Source organism: Musca autumnalis, unplaced genomic scaffold (genome assembly GCF_047663935.1).
Source record: "Musca autumnalis isolate F117 unplaced genomic scaffold, ASM4766393v1 scaffold_5, whole genome shotgun sequence".
Lineage (NCBI taxonomy): Eukaryota > Metazoa > Arthropoda > Insecta > Diptera > Muscidae > Musca > Musca autumnalis.
In genome coordinates this window covers 110,459,853-110,485,214 of record NW_027412088.1, presented here as the reverse complement: position 1 = coordinate 110,485,214, position 25,362 = coordinate 110,459,853, and the positions used below count along the sequence as shown (strand labels likewise).

The 25,362-nt window shown below is 32.7% G+C and overlaps 1 protein-coding gene across 4 annotated transcripts in view; it reads left to right on the top strand.

Annotated features, from left to right (window-relative positions):
- pk (prickle) overlaps positions 1-25,362 on the top strand; it is a 411,335-nt gene that overhangs the window by 217,360 nt on the left and 168,613 nt on the right. Inside the window, exon 1 of one of the 4 annotated variants that reach the window (XM_073957484.1) lies at positions 23,576-24,324. The exons of the other annotated variants lie outside the window; for them this stretch is intronic. The gene's annotated coding sequence lies outside the window, so the exon portion shown is untranslated. Of the gene's footprint in view, positions 1-23,575; positions 24,325-25,362 lie in introns of those variants that run through there. 4 annotated transcript variants of the gene reach the window in all.

The window sequence follows — 25,362 nt, the reverse complement described above, 5'->3', positions numbered from 1 at the left end:
TTTTAAAATATATATAAATTAAAATGGGTTATTTGACCTCTATTTCCATTTCAGAAGTCTTGAGATATATCCTCAGCAAGCCAGTTATCTTTCTATAGATGAAAGCTTTAATATGAATGTCTATAAAGCAGAATTCAGTTATTTTTATTAGGAGATGTAAGCAAAATGAAGAAAGTATTCTTATAGATTTTCCCATGTTTTCAAACAAAAATTTTACGACCGCTAAATGGGTTTTTATTTTGAAAAAAGTTATATTCAATAATTTATCATTTTTATGTACATTCCCGAATTCTGAGCTGAAGTCACTTCTAGAGAACTTTTTAAAAACAATTGTGCTCATTAAAATAATTAGCTTTTTATAATATTCTTTTCTTAAAAGACGAAATAAAAACGCCGAAGGTTTTGTCCGCAACAGCCAAAAATTGGCTTGCGAGCAGATTCGTACTGGGTAATTTTTTCTTACCCTATGAACCAAAAATCTTTGCGCGCGAAAAAAAAAACACTTTTTTGAAATGGAATATGAAATAATTGACAATATTTGTGATATAATGCCACCCTATAAACAAATCGATTGGAAATGTCTTAAAAACCTGCAAAATGCTGAGGGTTCCCTTTGGTATAGCCCATAACATAGTCCTTTAGTCACGAGACGTTTGAGATGTTTATTGCTCTTTATTTGTAAAGTAATTCAGCACAAACTCTAGAAACTAGCACAAACTAGAGTCGTTTTTAAATGTGTTAAATCTTCTAATTTTTAATTTGTGTGGATGTTATATAGACAGACTTGCTTTTTGAAAAGTCAGTTCTTTTTCTTGTAGAAACAAAAACTCGTTCTCAAATTTATATCGGCACGAGCTCAAGAATGATTTAATTGGTAAACTCGTTTGAAGGAGAATTCTTCAAATACACTGTAGACTCATCCAATAAATTATTACCTCAATACTTTGGACTTTGCTCAATGTAGTATTCCTATTACGAATTCCGCCCAAGAACTCCATATCTCGATATCGAATTAAATATCTAACACTTTCTGTGGGTAAAAACTTAAAAAATTTGTTGTCCCACATTTATCTAAAATGTATTTAAATATGACGGAGGTGATAACTATTTTCATATTACGTAGTATAAACCGCACACGAAACGTCGTTGTTTGAACGGAGAGTATCTGAAAAAATTAGTTCTACGAGGGTTGCACGATAACTATATGGCTAACAATGAAATCGCGAATATTTACAATCAAAAACAGTTTTATTGTTTTCTCAAGTAGTTTCCAGCATGATTTATGCACTTGTTCATGCGCTTAAACTAATTGTTGAAGCACTTTTTCCACTCCGATTGAGATACCTCCAAAACATGGTTTTTGAACGCTTTTACAGCTTATTCTGGCAACAAAAATCGTTGACAATGCCTTTTTTATGTGCGGGAATCAAATGATGACACACCAATTCCACGTTTTGTCCGGTCAAAGAGCCGCTAGTTTGAATCGATGTGTGAGAGCTCGCATTGTCATTGTGGAGAATGATTCGTCTTCTCTTGTTCGTTTTTCAAATTTCTCAGGAGACTTCAGGCAAACAAATGGTAGTGTACCACTCAGAATTAGCCGTACTACATTTTTCAAGCCGTATAGTCCACATGGTCAGTTTTGCCGAAGAAGTTAGATGATACGAGACCGCTCCACAACCGATATGTCTGATGAGCCTGCACCAAAGGCGAAACAAAGACTACGCTAAGCTTTTGTCGTGGAAGCCATACAATGAATGAACAAATATTCAGCGTTGTAAAAAACAAGTTAATTAAAATTAATATGTATTAAAATTATCTTCGCCCTAATAGGCAAATATTTAAATATAAACAGGCTACCATTTGATTCGAAGTGCTTCTTACATGGAATTTGGCACGCATTCGTTGGATTTGGCATGCATCGATCGACGTTTTTGGACCACCCTCACGACTTTCGTTTTTCAGTGAGAGTCGACCACGATTCACCTATGGATTTCTTAAAATTATAATTTGAGCGGAAGCTGTGGTCATATTAATGTAAAAAAATAGGAAAAAATCGTTGAAGGAAACGAGTTTTTTAAGTCAATTTTCAATTAGTGGCTTTACAATACAATGTAGAGTATAATGTTCAAAGAAGAAATTAAAGAATACACTTCAGAGATGAAGTTTCTAATGTATGATTTTTTAATATAACCACTGCATCAATCTCAAACGGATGCTGACATTTTGAAGACTGAAAAATTGGGTTGTTTGAATTTTTGCTCCAATCGGGACGCGCAACTGTACTCGTTTAAAAACTGATTATGAGATTGTAGTACTCGCGATTACGCATTTTTTTATGTATAACTCGGGCGTGTAGCCTTCCTAGGTTCACAACAATCTCAGCATAAAGTCGAAATTTTTGTGCGTAAATTTTTATAAAAACCCTGTTTTTTGATTCAAAATTTGCAACTGTCATTAATAATCCATGACGCGTCCAAATCCGTCCACTAGATCGGCGGATATGATACCCCTCAAATTTCGAAAAATGTTTTTGATAATTGCGCGTATTGAAACGCGTTTTGTAAGTGTAATTTTTGCTGAAATAAATAGAGCTATATGCCTGTTTAAAATGTGCGAAAACATATATTTCAAAACTATCGCTAATCCGGAAATACAATTGGTTTTTTCTAAAAATTAAGTGCGATGCTACATCCACGGTTCTTGATGGATCGCAATGAAACGACATCAAATGATGTATTTTTTAAAGGTTATCGTCGAAATCGGATGCGCATAAAATGTAAATGAACTTCGTGGAAATTATGACCATCTAACTGTATTTTGCGCCCTAATATGCAACAGACGCTACACCGTAGCCGCCAAATAGAATTTCACAAACTGTAAACCAAATAAAAGGGATTGATTCGCTGTAATGGATAATCGGATGCGCATCATGTCATTTTTACTATTATGCGGTTTATATGCGTTTCAAATGTTGTAATATTCAATATAACATTATTTGAATGTTATGCCACAATTGGAATTCCTTGTGATTTAATATAATGTTCTAAAAATATTCGCCAATAGGAAAACTATAAGCGAAAAATTTTTTGCAACGGAATATCTTCATTATTGCCTGAAATTTGAACGAAAATGACGAAGAACTCAAACATTTTTTCTTCAACCTTTCCTATACAACCATAAAAAATAAGATTAGAATAACATGATTTTTATAGCTCCAAACTTCTGGATGCTGCTATAATTTTATATATATATATGGGGAATTCCAAGTGAAATCGGACAGTTCGGAGAAAAGTAATTTTTGATTTCAATTGTTTTTGGTTCAATTTATACTCCTAGCCAACAGAACATTTTAGTATATTTTAAAATTATTTTTTGACCAACGGTACAGAGATAGCGCCTATTGAAATTATCGAATTTTTAAAGAACTATGTTCAAATAAATAGTCATAACTTCTTTAATATTGGTCCAAATGGTACCATCTTTTTTTTTGATTTGTTTGTTTTTTTATCAGCTATCGAAAGAAATATTTAAAATAAGAGTGCACAGTGGGCTTCAATGCAGTTTTCGGGATTTAATATTTAAAATCAATTTTTAAGCATGATTGCACCCTTCGATTTTTTCAAAAAAAATTTATGTTAAACTACGTTCAAATTCAAAAATTTTAAGCCCTATGTGGTTATGGGATTCGGACGATTACTATTTTTTCTGAATTTTTTAAAATTTGTCAATACAATTTTTCCTTAATACCTTTGTCCAAAATTTGTATTTCCTGTATTTTTGAAGCAAAGAGTACATATTTATCAATATATATTATATATTTATCATAAAAAATAGAAAAAAATCCACAGTGGACTTTAATGGAATTTTCGCTGATGCATTTTCAAAATCGAAAAATGACGCAGTTTTTAAGATGTTTGAGATAAATTCATAAATATAAAATCAAAACAAATATTTATAAATGAAATTTTTAATTTTTTTAATAAAATAATAAATTTTGGACAAAGGTATAAAGGAAAAATTGAATTGATAAATTTTAAAAAATTCAGAAAAAATAGTAATCGTCCGAATCCCATTACCACATAGGGCTTAAAATTTTTGTAATTGAACGTAGTTTAACAAAATTTTTTTTTGAAAAAATCTAAGGGTGCAATCATGTTTAAAAATTGATTTTAAATATGAAATCCCGAAAATTGCATTGAAGCCCACTGTGCATTTTTCTTTTAAATATTTCTTTCGATAACTCATAAAAAAACAAACAAATCAAAAAAAAGATGGTCCAATTTGGACCAATATTAAAGAAGTAATGAGTATTTCTTTGCATGTAGTTTTTACAGAATTTGACTTTTTCAAGGCGGAATATCTCTGGAACCGTTAGTCAAAAAAAATTTGAAAATATACTAAAATGTTTTGTTAATCAGCAGCATCGCCACAGCAAAATATAAAGGAAATCAAAAACCTCATCTTGAAAAAGTGTCCGATTTCACTCAGAAATCCCCATATATATATATATTTTTTTTTTTTTTTTGTATGTAAGTAAGTTTTAAAAATATGTTTGTAAATACGTGAAATTTAATTTTTCGCGAATCAATTGAAACTTTTCGATTTTTTTTTTTGCATCATCGCATAGGGTACGAATTCAGTTAACGATAATAGGATATAACAGCCTACTATATTAAGCCGCGATTTATTTTTTAAATTTTTCTAATTATCATAATTAAAACGGTCATATCTTTTGCGCGCAACGATCAAAGTTGGTAACGAAAACAGATTTAGAATGACGATTTTTTTCTCAATCTATGTACCAAAAATCATAGATGTAGTATCAAAATTATTATATTTTTTTTTTTTTTTTGAAATGGAAAAGACGATTTGAGACATTTTTCTTGATATGTATAAGTCTCTTGCATATTTTTCCCTTAATATTTACAGCTACATTAAAATTTACTATTCATTGTCACTAAATCAGTTTCGTGATAGCATATAATTTAGAAAATCGTTATTAACATATTTAATATTTCAATATTTGATTTGAATTGTAACACCCTCAACTAGATACCAAACCCAACATCTTAATTTCCTCAACATCACCATTTCATATATGGAATAGGTGATTATTTATACTCCCCATTACGATAATATTGATGAAAACCATGGAAGGGTGCCTTCCCCTTTATGTGCTCAAAATGACCCATTTAAATATTGATGCGATAACATAGGCGGCTTGTATGTGTTGCATACAACGACAAAAAAAAAGAAGATGGTATTTTAGTTGTGTTTTTTTTTTCTTTTATAAAAAAAAGAAAATATAAAACTAATTTAGTAGACATTTTTGTCATGTCAGCTATGTTATGGAGGGTTGTGTCCAAAAAAAGGACACACCTGTGACTTGCCTTATGGCGAATAGTATGCCAAAAGGCAAACGAAGAAAATATAGGAACATGCAAAAAGTGAGGATGCCTAACGTAGTCAAACTTTAGTTTTATGAGTTTTGGCATAGTTAAGGAAATAAAATTGACCATTTGGTGGAAAATAAAAAAGTTTTAAATTTGATTTTTGGCAATTTTCTTGAGCTTTGTTATAGTTTATTTATGATGAAGTTGACATTAAGATTTCTCTTTTATTAAATATTCATTCAAATTTGTTTCTCAAGATTTGTAAAGTTTGGGTTAGCGAATGAAATTTTTCAGATTGATAAAAAGTGTTTGTGAATATAACAATAAATAAATTGATAACAATGAGAAGGTCGGGGAATTAAAACATGTATGCTGTTTATATATTGAGATACAAGAAAAACCAACTAACTAATGGCGCTGAATTTTATTTTAATGCAATATATTCACTGCCCAAAAATCAATAAAAATACAACAACAACACAAAATTATGGACTTTTGATTATTGGGTATTTTAAAATTGGAGTTAAATTCCATTCAAAGTTCATTTTTAAAATGGTCCACGTCCTTGAAAACACATGAAAAAAGGCGTTTCACGGAGTGTTAGCGCTCAGAGCCAAAACTCATAATTTCCAAAGACTGCGCTAAGTGTTTATCATGGAAGCCATACAAATAAATGGACAAATATCGTTTGTAAAACACAAATTGCATTTGAATGAAGAAAAGTTCGATAACAGCGAAGGCTCTCCACAGCCGATTTATGTGATGAGCCTCTACCTACTGCGAAACGTGTCACATAGTGGCTGTTGTGTGGGTTCGAGTCTTCGGCTTTCCTTTTTCACTTGCACAAATCATCGGTCATTAAGCTCGACCCCACGAGAAAATAATTAAAAAGGTAAAAGCTTTTATTTGCGAGTAAAACGTGATAAAAACTGGAAGACTCTGGTACGTAAGGGAACAGGGGTATTTTGAACTTTGATGCAGATTAAGGGAAGATGATTGAGTTTTAAGTTGATAATACGTTTTAGGTAACATTCAAACAAACTGAACGTTGGGAAAATACATTTTTAAAGGTGGCAGAAATATTCCTCAGCGTAATGAAGAGTAGATATATTTCATGGTAAAACTTCTTTATATGTGATATGTTACGACTCGCCCTTCAGACTCGCATGCGCATATAATTTGAGCACATATTTTCTTATTTCCTTTTTTGTGGACCACACAAATTTATTTGATGAGCTTTTACCTAAGATTAGATAAAATCTTAATCTTAATAATAATCTTAATCTTAATAATTTAATTCGAAAAAAATCTTTATTTACGAGTATCAGCACTTTGGATAATTGTTTGAAGTCACTGTAAGCAGGTATATAACTGAAAATAACCCAGCAAAATGTTCGATGCCAAAGATGACATTCAATCATGGGTGCAAGTGATCTAGCATGTCATCTTTTTAGCATCTTCATCGATGAATTTTATATGAGCGTGGACCCCAAAAGATGACGTTCTTTTCTGGATCCTAAGCATGTCATTTTAACCAATGCGTTGACATGTCATTTCCACCAATGCTTTGGCATATCATTTCCACCAATGATTTGACATGTCATTTTCACCAATGCTTTGACACGTCATTTTCACCCATGCTTTGACATGTCATTTTAACCAATGCTTTGGCATGTCATTTTCACCAACCCCTTGGCATGAAATTTTCATGTATTGTTTGGAAAATGGAAATGCTGTATTGAAATATGGTTTTCATGAAAAACAAAACTCTTTATTAATTCAAACGAATTCATGAAATAACTACAATTAATTTATCAGTTTAGTTTTTCAAAAGTTTACATCCAAAATTGCAATGTAGTCACCACCGCTGCAACTCAAAAGATTACTTCCTCCGTTCTCCGCAACTGATATTCTTTCATCTTACAAAAGGTTTTTTCAATTATCTTCCCATCACCAGTTCAGATTTCGACATGGACTCCAAATGCACTCCTTTAAGTATTTTTATTTCGTAAATTACTTTTATTTTATAATTTCGTTATTTTATAACAACATTTTGGTAATTTATACTCTTTTGTTTAGTGACGGAAATATGTAGGGATCTACAACCCGGATTGCTTTAGGGATCTCTAAGAACAAAATGTAACGAACGGGGAGGAGAGACTTTTTATGGAAAATACCATTTATGCTTAATTAATTTATTTTTAATTGTTTCTTTCCAAAAGTAGTTTCTTCTTTATTTTCAGATTCTTGTTCCTTTTCGTTTCGGACTTTTTTTTTCAAATTCCAAGAAGCGAGATTTGATTGATTTCATTCTATGTCAGATTTAGAACAGACAAGGGAACTTTTAAAATAGCAATGTGTGCAGTCCGATTCTATTTTTAGCTCGATGGTTGGTTCTTCATATAATACCAATTGTTTAGAAGTTTTAGTTGTTTGATATGCAGGAAATGTAAGACAACATCACGACGACAGTTCTAACAACTTTGGTCTGTTCAAGAAACTGCAAGAATCTACTTATTTTTACAACGTAACAATTTTTCCTTTATGTAATCGGAGAAAATAGTAAAAATTAGTAGATTTTTGCAGTACTGGAACATACCAAAATGAAAATAAACAGGTGTGAAAAAAAAAACACAAACATCATCTCTATTGGATCGATGGAATGGGTACAAATGCTGATGAAAAGATCGGATCTTTCACGACTTCCTTTGCATTGGTTCAAATCCTAATGAAAATATCGGATCTTCCACGACTTCCTTTGAACCAACGCAAAAGATGACATGAAATCACGTCATCGCAAAGAACCCCTTCCGTCAAATTTTGCTGGGAAGATTTAGAGCCACATGACATAACCTTTTGTTTTTCACGAATTTTATGATCATACCATTTTATGTTATATAATAGGAAAAAGTTCTTTCATTCTCGCAACAGGAAATAATTTTTGAGACGGTTTATTGCTGCCTTTATCTCATCCTGACTAGAGATGGGCGCGTGCCTAAAAAATTAGGCACGAACATGCACGAACACGTACCAAAATTTTTATGCACATTCACGCACAAACACGGCGTTTTTGGAGAAGGCAAGAACACGCACACTCACGCACGAAATTACAAAAAAGGAGAAAGCGATATATGTGTACATTTATTTGTTTTTAAAAAAATTTATATGTACTTCTAATTTTTCTATTCTTATTTAAAAACATTATTTTGTCCAAGTTAGAACTCAAAAGTCTAGTACGCCTTTCGTTGAAAATATTTCCAGATGTGGAAAAAAATCTCTCGCTCGTTGCGTTAACGAGTATAGCCAAAAAATTCCTGGCCCCATAGGACGGTACCTCCCGATTTTCGGTATTTTGAAGGTTGTGGCCTCAATATTCCACCGAAATGGCTGAAATTTGGTTGTTAGTCTTAATTTGGGGTATAACACATTCCATATGAAATTTGTCGGTATAAGTCTACGCCTTCATATAGCCCCCATAGAACAGTACCTCCCGATATGCGGTATTTTGAAGGTAGTGGCCTCAATATTCCACCGAAATGGCTGAAATTTAGTATTTCGTCTTCATTTGAGGTATACAACTTTCCATATGAAATTTGTTGGTATAGGCTCACGCTTTCATATAGCCCACATAGAACGGAAGCTCCCGATTTTCGATATTTTGAAGGTTGTGGCCTCAATATTCCTCCGAAATGGCTGAACTTTTTATTTAGTCCTCGTTTATGGTATAAAACTATCCCCAAGAAATGGGTCGGTACAGGTCCAAGCCTTAATATTACCCCCATCGAACGATAACTCCCGATTTTCGATATTTTCAAGGTTGTGGCTTCAATATTCCACCGAAGTGACTGAAATTTGGTATTTGGTCGTATAAAACTATCCCCCCGAAATTTGTCCGTATAGCGCCCTTAGAACGGTACCTCTCGAATTGCGGACATTGCTAGAATTTGGTATTTAGTCTTTTACATAAACGAAAGGAAACTAATTGTTCAGTTTTACTTCAATAAAACTCGTGGAGGACAAGTTCGGTTGGGGCGTACTTAACGCCGTTCTTATTTGTTGGATTTTAAGATTGCCATAGTTTGAGCATAAGCGGAATATGTTAACACGTGCCACTGGGGCCTCAAAGTTTCCATTGTAATTTGTATTTTCACGAAATTTCCCTAAAGGCCACATTTATTGTGCAATCGATGAGAATTTTTTTCCATCGATTTTTTCCAGTCTAAGCCCCATATGCCTCATCTCGTTTTTATCGAGGAAAAATGTAGTTCCGGTACTACCAACTCTAGCTTCATTCCTCTCTTCGTAAGCGACGTGACTTGGGGCAGGCCTCTGATATCCAAGTACGGATTATACGGTTGTTTGCTTGGAGTGACAATACTTTGCCACTGTGCTGATATTTTATCGGAGTAAGAAGTGCTTTGATTAATTCGGCCAGTTGAGTGGAATATGCTGCGGTTATATGTTGTGATAGCAGCTTACTGATGTCCATTTCTGTGTTGTGCTATTCGTACTTTGTTTGCTACGGTTAATCGGGTACGTATCTTTGCTGCAATACTGTAGGGATCTGAGCCGATGTTTGGACCTCAGAACGTTCGTACATCCAATACGCTCAATGAAAGTGGAAGACCATTGATCAAAATAAGCTCAGGTATCCCAATTTCTCATTTGTGGAATTTTATTTCCAAGGTAGATATTGGTATAAAAGTTTTTATTACTCCTACGATGCATGGTCAGTATAGGTCTTGGTCTTGATATAGACCCCACAGAACCTCCCGATTTTCGGTATTTTGGTTATGGTATCCCGCCGAAATGATTCAAATTTGATATATAAGCCTTTGGTATAAAACTTTCCACCAAGGTCCCTCCTGATTTTTCGTATTTTAAAGGTTGTGACCTCAATGCCCCACGAAGATGGCTGAAATTTGGTATTCAGTTTTCTTTTGGGGGATACAATTTTCCACTAGAAATTTGTCATCTTATGTCCCATGGAAAGGTCCCTTGCGATTTTATGTATTTTTATGCTTTCAGCGTCATCATATAACCGAAAGTGCTGAAATTCTGTATTTAGTCTTCGGTGGGGATGTAAAACAATCCAAAAGTGAATTGTTGGTATCAGTACTTCGCGATTTTCGGTATTCTTAAGATTGTGTCATCGATACCCCACCCAAATAGCTGAAATATGGTACTTAGTCTTCGTTGGGGTATACAACTTACCTCCCAATTTTCGGTATTTTGAAGCTTGTGGTATCTGTATCCCTCCGAAATGGCTCAAATACCACATTTGGTCTTCGTTGGGGGTATACAACTTTTCGCTTGACCTAAACTTCAATATCTCATAAATGGTAAAACCTACGAACATCATTATGGTCAATCCTCTAGAGAATTTTACAGCTACAATTTTTCTTTGGCCCCATTTCGATAGATGAACACCCAAGAAAACCCTAAGAATGTGAACTTTGACCGCGATTTATTTAAAAATATCATAAAGGTCAATTTTGTGGGGAATTTTCACTTGCGACTTGCGATTTTCAAGCAAAATCGTGAAAACTTAAAAATCCCCGAAAAGTGTGAACTTTGACCGCGATTTTTTTAAAAAGCCGTCCGGCGATTTTTGTAATTTTTTGATTTTTCTCATCTATGAACATTGCAGTTTCAGAATCTGCAAAAACTTCCCTGGTGTAAGCTCCTTCCATTTAAATTTGGTTAAGGCGCACCTTGGGCATTAATAGGCAAAAGTTCATTCATTTTCACTACAGGAAATCATTTTTGAGAAAAAATGTCAAAAAAATAACCCTAGTGTAGACTAACTCACTAAAAGTCAGATGGCCAAAACCAACAGCGAAGAAAAGAAAACTGTGGATTGTTGTGAAATTGAACATAAATAAATCCACTTCAAATGTTCTAAAATATACAAAATTTGTTAACTTATAATTACTACTGCCCTTGTTAAAACAATGGTCTAGTTTTTTTTATATATTTATGTAGTTGTATGGTCTAGGACCATACTTATTGCGAGCACTGTAGCGTTGTTTTGATGAATTTTTGGCTAGCGGTCCGCAGTATTTACATTTGTACATATATACACACATACATATAACCCGCGGTCGCTAGCTATTAACATATTGCTCTCTTTTCCAATAAATCCTGGAAGTTGTCTACTTTAAAAGCAGTGCAAAGGACAGCAATCAATTAGTCCGTCAGTGATCATTAAAGCGTGCGATTCCCCCCACCAGTGAAAGTTACAAGTTGAAACATCAAAACGATATAATTCTATTAAACGTTAAGAACAACAAGTTAAAAACACTAAAGTTACATTTTGTTACAATACCAAAAGTTAAACATTAAACGCAAACAATTGTTATTAAATACAACACAGAATTACATTAAATAAGAAGTACAAATAAAATAAATGAAATAAATAATTAAAAATTTGCTACTTAAAACTAAAATTGCACTAAAAATATACCTAAATATTGCACTGTGTAAAATTTGCCTAAAATTAACTAAAACTTGCATCTACTAAAAATTGCACCCTAAAAATTGTGAATTTAAACTTACCTTACATTGTGCTAGTTAAAAACCTAAATTGCATTACAAAGCCTAGCTAAAATCAACACACATTGTACATACACACTCACACATAACATCCATTGAATTACCACACTAAATAAAACTAAACACTTGAAATTTGAAAACATAAAATACTTGCTTATCATTTACAAATAAAAAAGGCAAAAGGTTTGTAAATAAACAGTAGTCATGGCTATAAAAGTAGTACTTTGTATTAATTATTTGAGAATGAGATTTTTTCTGGATTGGACATTAGGTCTGATTAAACATCATTTTAATTGTTATTACTGAAATACACCGATTCCGTTACTAAAATCTGTTTTGGATTTAGTTTTTATTTTTATGCGTTTTCTTCAATAAATCTTATGATGGTTTTTTTATTATCTTTTCAGGTAAGCTACTTTGGAATAAAAAACATTATTCAGTGATTTACTGGTATTCAGAAACTGCAAATGTAAACTGTAATGTCATTGCTAAAATGTAAAGATAATTTGCATTTACGTAAGTATTATAATGTTGTTATACGATTTAAAACATTTGAAAAAAATTATGAATATGAACATTTAAGCAACATAATATTCACGTTGAAACAACACAACAAATTTACAACTATTATCGCATTAAAAATTAGAGATGTTTACCTGGTAAACAATACTTTGTGCCATGCGTATTTAAACAAGTAAATACGAGTTATGTTTAGAAGATAGCCCCAAGGAAATATCAGCAAATGGAACATGTTCTCATTTTCTTCAGGGAGGTTGTAAAGCATTTGGTTTACGACTGAGTGTTTGTATGTCGGTCTGTCTACTCACTTGATATTCGTTGGCCTATAAAAGTGTTTTACTTACAAACAAGTGCACTTTCGAATCATCTATGGGAATATTTACAGACGTTGTAAATGATGCCATCGGCTTTTTAATGTTAAAGGAATAAAAGTTCTTGGGAATTTGATTCAAGTGGTATGGAATCGCAAAGAAAAAAGAAAAGAAAAAAAATCGACTAATTACATTTTATTTGCAGTTGTCCGCATTGATACTAATGAAGATTTACTTTCCTATAAGGAATGTTGATTACTAAATGTTTAAGGGAAATGTCCCGTGAAATGTTAAAAATGGCATAACTAGTATGATATTCTTTACGTCGGTACGAGAAACGATTTACAGGATATCTGAGAAGTTATTAAACTAATTGGGGTCTTGATTGTAGGATAAAAATAAAAGGGCACACCCATTCTCTAAAAATGTGTATAATTTCTGATAAGCTCCATTAATGTGTCACTACAAAAAATCTTAACTGGATTAAATAACGATCCAAATTGTCAGTTCCATTGAATGTCCCTTGGTCTTTACTTTGAAAAATAATCAAATCGGAACAACTTTCATTCGATTTTTATGCCTTCCACCATAGTATGGAGGGAACACTAAGTTTGTTTTTCCGTCTGTAACGCATTGAAATAAACATTTGTCACCTTATAAAGCATATATTTCATCAGAAAAAAATCAGAGCCTATATAGCCATGCCCGTCTGTTGCAATCACTCTAGAGTCCGAAATAATTGGGCTAGAAAGCTATACTTTTACACCCGAGTTTGTTTTTTCCACAGGCAAGTTCAAGTTCGAAGATGGGCTACGTTTTGATATAGCCCCCATATAACGTTACCTCCCGATTTTCGGTATTTTGAGTATTTTACCTAAATTTTTTGTCCGAAAACTTGCAATTTTACATTTGAGGTTCCCAGAGGTCGCGAAATTTCTCCACAAACAATTTTCAACATTGGTGCATTTGGTAAAGCCACATATAACGGTAGCTCTCGATTTCCGGTATTTTGAGGAAATTATATTCATTTTTTGACCGAACTACCTGCAATTTGATGTTTGAAGTTCCCAGTGGTCACAAAACATCTCAAAACATGTCAAGATTGGTCCACGTTTTGGTATAACCTCCATTTAACGGTACCTTCCCATTTTCGGTATTTTTAACCTACATTTTTTGGCCGAACATTTGACACATTTGAGGTTCTCAGTTCTCCGAAAATTCTTCACAAAAAAAAAAAAAAAAACAATTCAAGATTTCGATTTTCCGATTTTCGGTATTTTGAGAATTTTACCCAATTTTTTGACCGATCTATCGGTGTCATGCTTAAGTGTTCCATACGCCATTAGATATCTATGTTTCGGCCTGAAAACATATATTTTAATAACTTACAAATTTAAAAGCAAATACCAAAAATTGTCAATTTAGTCAATTTTTTGGTATAACTTCTATATAACGGTACCTCCCGATTTAAAGTGTTGTGATGAATTTAGCTGTATTTGTTAACCGAACTATCTGTAATTTGATATTTCAAGTTCCCAGTGGTCACGAAACTCAGCCACCAAAAACTGTCAACATAGATCCACATATAGCTCCATATAAAGGTGCCGCCGATTGAAGACTTTTTTAAATAAATTTTCATTTGGGATATCCGTGGTCACAAAATATCTTCACCTGAAATTGTGGACATAAAAGAAAAGTATTTATTCCATTCCAGTTCAGAATATTTTATATTGGAAGGTATATAAAAAGTTCGGCCCGACCGAACTTAACGCTTTTTTACTTGTTGTTATTAGATGGAAAATGTCGAATTTTAAGCGACTTTTTTACTAAATCTAAATCTTACGTTGATTGTAATATTTTCCAATATATGAAACTTAAATGAAGTCAGGATGCAGTTTTAGATCTAAGGAATATAGTGGCACGTTGCGAATGTTCTTCTACATTCAATTCAAACAAAACATTCTTTTAGTGAAAGTGAATTACTGTGCCAAGTTCACCAACTAACAGCCATCGCATAAATGCTCTTATAGTTTATCAAGGGAAATAATAACAAATCGGTTAATAATGACTATATGAGTACATACATTTCTCCGCATAATTTTAATTCACATCGACCTTGAACTTCACAGAGTAACTTTACAACGTGTGAGCAAGAAAACTTATACACTGGCACAATAAAAACGATAAAAAACATTTATATATTTTCTACTTTTTTTCACGCTTTTTAACGATGCATACAAATACAAAAAAATAAAACGTGATGGGTATTGAGACTGTATAAAATGGTAGCCAAGTGGCCAAGTGCATTTAAAGAGACAAAAGATAATTTACATAGACATAAAAATGATTAATGATACACTTTTTTGTGGTAAACGGCAAGGGAAAGAAAAACGAATGGAAATAAAAAAATCTTCATGAGATTAGGTGAAAAAGGGCAGCAGTAGCAAATGTCCAATCAAGCGAAAACAAAGTTGTGGACTGCAGAGCTGATAAAATGTATAGCTTTATGGCTAATAAATCATTCGATCATTATTAAAATTGAAATTAATTAAGCTTTTATGGAAATGTATTCAAATATTAGGTGTAAAAGAGCTTATAAATGTCAATGCTACCATCGCAACTTCCAAAATATGATGATTAGTTTTGAAAATTAATTTTTGTTATTTTTGGTAGAATAACAACAATGATAAAATTACATACATAAGAATAAACAAGTTTTTACATTTGAGATGTAACTTACACTGTAATATTTCAGCCACAATTCAGGCAAAACAAAAATTGAATGAATGAAAAAAATGAATAAGATTGTTAGAGTTGGTTGGCAATGCCATCTGCCCTAAAAAATCCGTTGTATTGAATTCCTAATTGCAGTTTCGCAATAAATTCGGTATATATAGAGCGAAAAATTTAGGGTAGAGACATAGTCAGATTGCCGCACAAGATACACCTGATGAGCACTTCTCACCAAAGTGCGAAACATATAGTGTAGTGGTTTGTGATGACAATTTCTCGGACATTCTTTTTCATTTACAAAACTTTCTGATGAATCTGCTCGTCTCTAAAAAAAAAATAACAAAAAAAAATTAAATATTTTTATTTAATTTTCAACGATCAGCTATGACTCAGCTCCCCTCACTTGTGATACTTAACTTTATACTTTTTCGAAGATTTTATCCCCTACTCCACAATGTGGGAACGGTATTTTAAGTTCGTCGTAGACCCCCAATGTTATATACCATTCTTCATATCTCGACGAGAGAGATATCGCATTGTCCGATCAGCGCGAAATTTTAAATAAGGTGTGAGCTTATGAAAATAAGCTTGCAATTTTACATGATGAGCCGATAGCTTTTAGCGGGTGAAATGGACCGAAACTTTTGTGTGAAGATTGGAAACAATTTTAATATATATACTCCGGTTCATCTGAATAGAACCAAACAATATTTGTCTACAAATACCGTTATATCTGGCGAAAGGAGAGGAATTGTAAATTATAATTTTGTGGACATGTAGAGTATATAGTAGCCGATATTTTCAATAACTAACATGTTTCACATATGCGTTATAACGGTACATTTTACTCGCTTTATGAAAAAAGACCAAAATATTAGCATTTTTTAATGGTTCGCCAGGATAGAACCACCAACCAAGAACCAAGAATTTACAAAAATCCTTTGTTAGATGTGGTAAACTTTAACAGAAAACTATTTATAATTATAAATAAATGCCGTAAGTGTTGATTGCCATCAAATATTTATTTTATTTATTTTTTAATTTATTTTAGAGTCTTGAAATTTAATGAAAATCGATGCATAGAGCTCCAAAAAATATTTTTATGAAGAAATTGGTAGAAACAATTTATAAAGACAAAATTTTATACTGAATTATGTTCAAAATTTTCTATACTACAATAAAATTACAAACAAGTCAAATTTGATAGGGTTTTGAGTCCGAAACAGAGGAAATATGGTAAGGATAATTCAAAATTCTACCCCTCCAATCCAAAAATTGATATTTTATCTCAGGAAAGTGAATGCAAATGGATGGGTTCCACCCAGTTTCGTTGGCTGTGGACATCTACAGGTTCACAAAATAAAGAAAATTCCACCGCCGAACGCTCCATGTCAACATCAAGGGCTTTGATTTAGAAGATATCGTCCACAAAATTATAATTTACAATTCCTCTCCTTTCGTCAGATATAACGGTATTTGCAGACAAATATTGGTTGGTTCTATTCAGATGAACCGGAGTGTATCTTATATCTTTATTCCTGGTAGGCACATTCCGCCCACGTGAGTTATTTTTGAAAGACGATCTCTCGACCTTTCCATAGATACCAATTATGTTAATGTATGTTCTTAGATAACAGATATACAGCCTAGCCAGAAATTCCACAGTTTTAATTGTGTGTATAGTAACCATAATCAAGGAAGATGTCAACAATTTTGGATAATGAGCAGATAGTTCTTAGCGGGTGAACTTTTGTGGAAAAATATCCAAATTAAATTTTTGATCTATATTTTATGTCTAGGAGACATATTTCAGCAATCTACGAAAATAAACTTGAAATCCAACATGAATATTGCGGCTAGATAACTGAACTACTGCCTTGCACAGAACTACATTTACATTCCAAGTTACAAAATGTCGCAATCATGATAGAAAAGTTTTCAAATCATGAAAGAAGGATTCCCAGGTTTTTAAATTGTTACAAATTACAATGCTGTACGGGGTCTTGAAATTTTTGTGATACCTTTGGTAAAAAGTAATATAATAGAACCACGAAATATTGGTCTTTTTTCATTGATCGATTCGATAAAAATCACCGAAAACTATTTCTAAAATTCTTTTAAAATTTGTTTATACTGTTGCTGAGAGTATTGTTTGCCTTTTTAATAACATTTTTGTTGTTGAGAATTGTTTGGCTGTAGGCTTTTCATAAATAAAAGTCCAATTTTCTGATTTTGAAGCTTTATTTTCCAATATTTCGATTGGACTCTCCAATCATCTTCAGGGAACTACAAATTATTTTTACAGGTTAACAACAATTTTATTTAAATATATTTCATAATTTATTTACTTGAAAGATAGTTGTGGTAACTTCTACCAAGAGCTTTCTTCAACTAAAACTTGTCGCATTTGTATTTGTTCACTGTATGTCTGTACATTTGACCGCAGTTGTCAGTGTCTGTTTTGTAATTTAATCTAATATCGTTTGGAGTGTTAATAATGTGTAACATCTCAAGAGTGTAGCGTTTATGATAGTTACTCTCTTGAGTCAGTATTTTGATGTTGTTAAAATCCGGAGTGTGTTGTGTCAATGCACAGTGGGCTCCAAGCGCCGTCTTCTGTTCTGGGGGTTTATTAACTGCTTTCTGGTCTGATTTGTGACTTGACACTCTAGTCTTAAGTTTAGACTTGGTAGTGCCCACATATACTTTGCCACATGAGTTGGAATTGTCACCTTTACATGGTATGCGGTAAACCACATTGGATTTGTCTTTATCCTTAATTTTATCCTTAAGTCTTTTGAAAAAATGTTAGGTCTTGTAAAGTTTGTCCAAACTTAGTTTAAGTTCGAAGATATGGTCCGGACAAAAGTTGAAAATTTTTCGCTAAGATTATTCGCACGATAGTTCCAGAAGGGACTGTCCGAATTGTTCCAAACTAGGAATGTGGAAATATTACTTACCATGTATATATCAGGTTCGAATATGGACTATATCGACCCACTCCATTGGAAAAAGTATAGTTTAAAAACACTTCTCGAACCGTTTTGAATTTGTTTGAAACATGTTCGTTTTACGGCCTCTTTTACGACAGAGCAATTTTTTTCTGAGGCAAGTATATGGTAATATTCAAAAATATTTTGCAATCGTTGAAGTTGAGGTTCACCATTTAATAAGTCGCGAACTGTCAATATATTTTATATAATATGAATATATTTATATTAATTGAAGTGTTTTAGCCGCGGTCTCATAATATAGACCATAATAAATAAATTACGTGGAAGCTGTGTTGGTGGTAATATAAAAAAAATGGGTAAAAATGTGTTGAAGTTAGCAAGTTTTTTTTTGTGTTTTTTCTTGATTTCTGGTCAAACCAGGGAAAATTCAGACCTGAGCTCAAAGAAAGAATTGAAGAATACCCCTTGGGCAACAGGGTTCTGATGTATGACTTCTCGATATATACAGTGCATCCCCCTTAAATCGATGCTGACATTTTGAAGTTTTGAAATCGGGGTTTTTTAAATTTTTCTTATAATTGGAGGGCGCAACCAGATAATGACCTAAACTATTTATTGGATTGTGGAACTCGTGATTTCACGTCGTTTGATGTATATCTCATGAGTGTGCTCCGTACAGCTCCCTAGTAATAGGAGTCCAAAGTCGAATTTTTGGTGCGTAAATTTTCTTTAAAAACCTATTTTTTGGCTTCAAAATTTACAACTGTGACTCAGGTACCCTTGAACCCCGCGTGATTTTAGTTTTTTCCGCGCCGGATTTAATGAGCCCTACCGCGATCGATTCCATCCACTAAAACCGCAGATATAGATACCCTGAAAATAGGAAAATAAGCAAAATTTTATTTTGACTAATCCGCATACTAAACCGCGATTCCCCTTAAATTTTTTTACATAAATGGAATAATTTATACGCGATTATAATATTTGCCATAAAGGTGTGCCATAAATTACAGAGATTCGGAAGTAGTATTCGTATTTAACCAAAAATAGATTTAGGTAGCACATCCGCGGTTCTTGAGGAATCTGTATAAAATTTGTCTTATTGACGTATTTTTAACAGGGGGTCACTGAAATCGGATGCGCCTTATAATCATATGAACATCACGTTATTTTTACCCACATGAAGCATTTTGGTGTAGTAAGATGCAACTGATGGCACACTTTGGTCGCTGAATGAAACATGGAAAAATGCAAACATATTGCCAGAGATGCACTCGCTCTATGTGAACAGCACATGCGCCTCAATTGATTTTAAGTGTTTCGCGCGTTATACGGTTTTTAACTTTTATGTTTTTTCTTTGATTGTAATATCAATATCACTCTTTATTTCCTAATTCTATTGCTTATCAAACTAAGCAAATATACTTTCACTATGATAAACTATTTTCCTTGAAGAGGTTTTAGCAAAATAATCCAGGTTATGTTTGGAAATTTAGCGAAATAGTAGAATAACTCCCAAAAAATGTTCTCAAAATTTTCGTATTAAACCAAAAAATATATTCTTGAAGTAATGTTCCAACAATAAACTTTTGTCTTTTGTTGTAGCTGCAATAAGCAATTTTAAATCCTAATCTATAAAATTTTGGTCTCACATTTGTCTGGACATTGTCTAGATTCTGTACGTATTTTTAATTTATTTTTTAGAGATTTTTATGGACTCTGAGTTAGAATAAATACAATTTACTCCAAGATTCCTTCATTTTTTTTTTGATTTTCCGCGAAAATAAAAATAAATTTAGCAAATATTTAGGCGTCTACGGATAGATATTAAATGTTGTTACCGCAGCATCCAATCATGTACAAAAAATCGCGAATGTGCTTGTAAAAAATTTTTTTAATTTTTTTTCGATGGAATTGTAAAGGAAGTTTGAAATTTACCATATACTTCCTGAGAATACGCCAACTAAACTAACTAGTGCCTAAGATAACCCTCGAAAGGAGAAACCGGTTTAGCCTTAATTTTGTACATTGTAATATTTATTAGAGACTTGGATTACGTCCGAATATTTCCATCGGGTGCCTCCCACACAAATTTTGGAAAGAGTGCTGTTTAAGGACTCGTCTCGGATTGTTTCAATTTGTTGCATGTTTTGTCTTTTTGGCCCTTGTTACGATGGTACATTTTTTTGGGAGTCAAAGTCCATTCTTCTTGAGGAATTGCCCCAAAATTAAAAAAAAAACCATAGAGACGTTATAAGTATTGAGTTTACTTATTTTCTTTGTGTTCGAGGCTGAGGGTATATCTCCGTCGGCATGCTGAATGATACTTTCTAACTTGTTTAATTATACACTCCGGTTCATCTGAATAGAACCAACCAATATTTGCTTACAAACACCCTTATATCTGACGATAGGAGAGGAATTGTAAATTACAGTCGAAATCGCGGTCAAGGGACCGACGAAATTTGTCGCTATAACCGATATGTCGTTATAAGCGATAGGGCTATAAAGAGCCCCAGAGATTTGGGACTTTTGGATATCGTCGTTATAACCGATATGACGTTATAAACGACGACGTTATAAGCGATTTCGACTGTATATTTTTGTGGACATGTAGAGCATATAGTAGCCGACATTTCCAATACCTAATATGTTTTACTTTGTACTCGCTTTATGAAAAAAATGTCAAAACATTAGCATGTTTTAAAGGTTCACCAGGATGGAACCACCCTAAGAATTTACACAAATCCTTTGTCAAATGTGGTAAACTTTAACAAAAAAACTAATTATATTTATAAATAAAGGCCATGAGATTTGATTGCCAACAAATATTGTGCAAACAATTTTTATTAGGGTCTTGGAATTTGATGAAAATCGATGCTTGAGCTCCAAAAAATATTCTTATGAAGAAATCGGTAGAAACAATTTATAAAGTCAAAATTTTATACTGAATTATGTTAAAACTTTCCTAGACTGCAATAAAATTACAAAAAACTCACATTTGGTAGGTTTATGAGTCCGAAACGGAGGAAATATGGTAAAGATAACTCAAATGTCTACCTTTCCAATCCAAAAATTGATATTTTATCTCAGGGAAGTGAATGGAATAAGCGCTAAATTTCTGTGCAAGATCAATCGTGATTTGAAATGTGTAAGTGCTTCATAAACTCAAAAAACTGTATTTATGTCAACCTCCTAGTAAATCAGTAATAACCCGTTGAGTTTTAGATATCAACATGAAAATTTGACACAAGATAGAAATAGAAATCGCTAACTCAGAAAATTCATTTTTTGAGTTATGCCACTCTTTGAGTAAATCAGCGATAGTTGTTTAGCTTATTTGTCGACTTCTAAATAAATGTAGTAGTAAAATACCGTAAAATACCGTTATTTGGCAAAGGGATTTGTTGCTAGGCATAAACTCTTCACGGATCAGCATTTCGGTTAGGAAACAGCTTTATCATATAGAAAATTTCAATGAAAGTCCTCTGTAAACTTTGACTGATTTGTGCGTCGTGATTTTCGCCATTTTGAAGGTTGTGGCCTCAATATCGCTCCGATATGTCCGAAATTTGTCATTTAGTCTTCATTGGTGGTACAAAACTTTCCAACTAAAATTTGTCGGCATTCATATAGACCCCAGAGGTACCTCCAAATCTTCGGCATTTTGAAGATTTTGGCTTCAAATTGCTGAAATTCGGTATTTTGTGTTTGTTAGGGGTATGAAACTTTCCACTGGAAAAATATAGTCCCCATATAGGGGTAACACCCGATTTCATTTTTTGGAAGAATTTACACATTTTTCTACTGAATTGATTTTTAATTGGAATTGTGTGTTCCCAGAAGAAATAAAGCTTACTCGCAAAAAATATTTATATACATGTATCTACATATATCGTTGTTTCCCAATTTTAAGTATTTCGAAAGTTTTTTTTTTTTTAATTTTCGAACCGTGATTGCTGTAATTTGGTATTGTGTGTTGTCAGAAGATACAAAAGCTCAATTCCGAATATTGTAAATATTGTTCCTTGTTTTGGAGGAACAACGATGAGCTCTCCTAAAGGGTGTTGCTACATTTTACTTCTGAATTGGATGTAATTTTGCGGTTTGGAATCTCAATGGGTAGAAAGCCTCCATCCAGAAAATTATCAATATGAAGTGATTTTCATCAGTTAATATGTTCTACTCCTACAAGGAATAAGCTTTAACATGGAATAAGAGCTCAATTCGGAAAATTGTAAATATTGGTCCATACTCTTTTAAAAGGTTTTGCTAAAGTTTCCTTTTGAAGTGGATGTATCATTGCATTTTGGAATCTCAATGTGTAGAAAACCTCCACGTCGAAAATTATCAATATATAAGATAAGATATTCTGCTTCACCAAGGAACAGAGCATACATATCATTAAACTTATGATATATTGTTAAAAAGTAAGAATGAGTATTAATGTTTTTCAGTGACAAAAATTACACTAACAAACAAGACGCGAAATGTGGAATTCAATTTCAGGTTATTACAGAATCCCTTAAAAACCGTCAGTTGTTCTTGTTGAACCTTTGATTTACAATGAAGTTGCTGCTTGGTCATTTCTTACGTCCAAATTAAAATTAATTAGGCATTTGAAGAATGCAACAGCCCTCCAACTGTAATGTGTTATTTAAACCGCCTCACTAAATCATAATTATGGAGTCCCAGTTTATTTAATATAAGGTCTACAATATTTCAAGATTATAACAAATGATCATCGCAACTTATTTTCCCAAAACAAATTACAATTACAAGACAAATGTAAACAAAGATTAAACTTATGCCCGGTTATTTTCTGTGAGAAAAAAAAAACAACCAAAGTCAAGAAAACTGCCAATGCCTATCTTCTAAAGAGTGGTTTGGCCCGTAGGCTCGTTCGTTCCGAACATGTCGTAACCAAAGTTGTTTCAAACAATCACCAACCTTCCATCCATTGCACTGCGAAAGAATGAAAACGAAACGGAAATTGTAAAACTATAGCTTAAGAAACAGGCACTCACTCACACACACATCCAACCCAAAAAAGCATTGGCAGAACTGAGCGCTTTGGGCTTTTGGATCTGTTGTAGATTGATACGATCAGTTTGAGAGTAAACGTAAACGCGAGCGGTTGTAACACCTGTTTAGCGGTTATTTAAGAGAGAGTGTGTGTGCGGCAAAGCAACGTTAACATAATAATAATAACAAAGAAAAAATAATAATAAAAAATAGCGGCATCTACGAGCATGCGCAAAAGAATGTTTTCATTTTTATGAAGTGTTGACCATAAAAAATTATGAAGAAATAATAAAAGTGGATTTATAATTAATTAGAAAAGTTTTGGTTTAAAAATAAATGGCGGCGAATAAAGCCATTAATTATATAATTTTATATAAGAGGAAAATACTTATCCTTAAATTTTTTGTGAAATGTATGTAATTTATGTATGAATTCATCAATCAAAAGGGTATAAATGTGAAATCTTGACAAGCCGTAAATCCAATGCTACTAAATTATTCTCTGCCTTAACCTGAATATAATAACATCGAAAAAAGTAGAAAGAAAAATAAATACAAAATATTGTATTAAGTCACAGCAACAACTGCAGCAGACGTACAGGAGATACTACATGATCGACAAGGGATCAACAATTGTTATTCTCTATCAACGAATTATAAAAACGGATTATTTTTTTCGCTTTTTGTTTTGTTATTGAGCAGTGTTTTTGTGCAATCACATTTTCGGGTATTGGTCCTCATCGTTATCATCATCAGAAGCAGTAAACATTAAAAAGAAGTTATGTTCCGTCTGTCCAATTGTATGGTGTAACTGCTGCGTTAAAGTTTAAAGGTGCGTTGCCTCCAACAGTAAGCTGCAATAAAAACATAACTATCACAAAAATGTAATGTGCATACAGTGGGTCGGGCCAGTGGTTTTATAAGTACATAAATAGAATTTTCGTAACAGTTTCAAACAGATCTTTTGCAATTAACTATTTGTTTTAAATTTTTAACTTTTTTTGTTTTTTATTACTTGCTAGAGAAGAAATATTAAACAACGAATAAAATATTTGGAAATAAAAAAAGATTATATGGAAATAATTAACATAAGTACCCAAGAAATGCTATAACTTCATTCATTATATTTGTGAGGTTAAATATTTGCACTTAATTTTTAATATTGAAAATGAAGATAAACAAAACCAACGGAAATAGAGATACATATATGTATGCCACGGTACGGTCCAACTATTTTTTTTTTGTCCATATCAAGGAATAAGTACAAACAATATTTCTTGACCGGAAAATATCAATTTCGGAATGTATCGGATGAATTTTGGAATTTCTTTCTAAGATTGTCTTACATTCTAAACATAGCGTTTCGTTTCATAAGCCGAACTAAGAACAGATTTACAAAGGCTCCGATCTTCTACCTTACTTCTCTAATTTTGGATTAAATGTTTTGTCATTAATTATCTTCAACTCGGCATTTTCATCGGAGTTGTGGATTTTCCGTATACCTTCAAATCGATCATATTCATATGCATTTCTAGGTGGCCCACTTTTATCTAACCTATTGAAACTAACCAAGGAAACGCGAAACTAACCAAGGAAATGTATCAAATTATTTTTCCTGGATCGTCTCTAGCAGTTGGCGTAAGGGGCATGTTCTATGGTGGATTTGTCAGGCCTAAAGTCGCATTGGTATAATACAATTATTTTGTAAACCATAGTCGTTAATTGAAATATTAGATTGATTCAGACTCGATTCGACCTCGAGCTTGAATCAATCAAACATTTCAATAACTACAAACAGGTGAAAAATACCAAATATTTTCAACATAGTCGTTCACACAATACGCTCCATAGCACTTTATATGCTATTGGA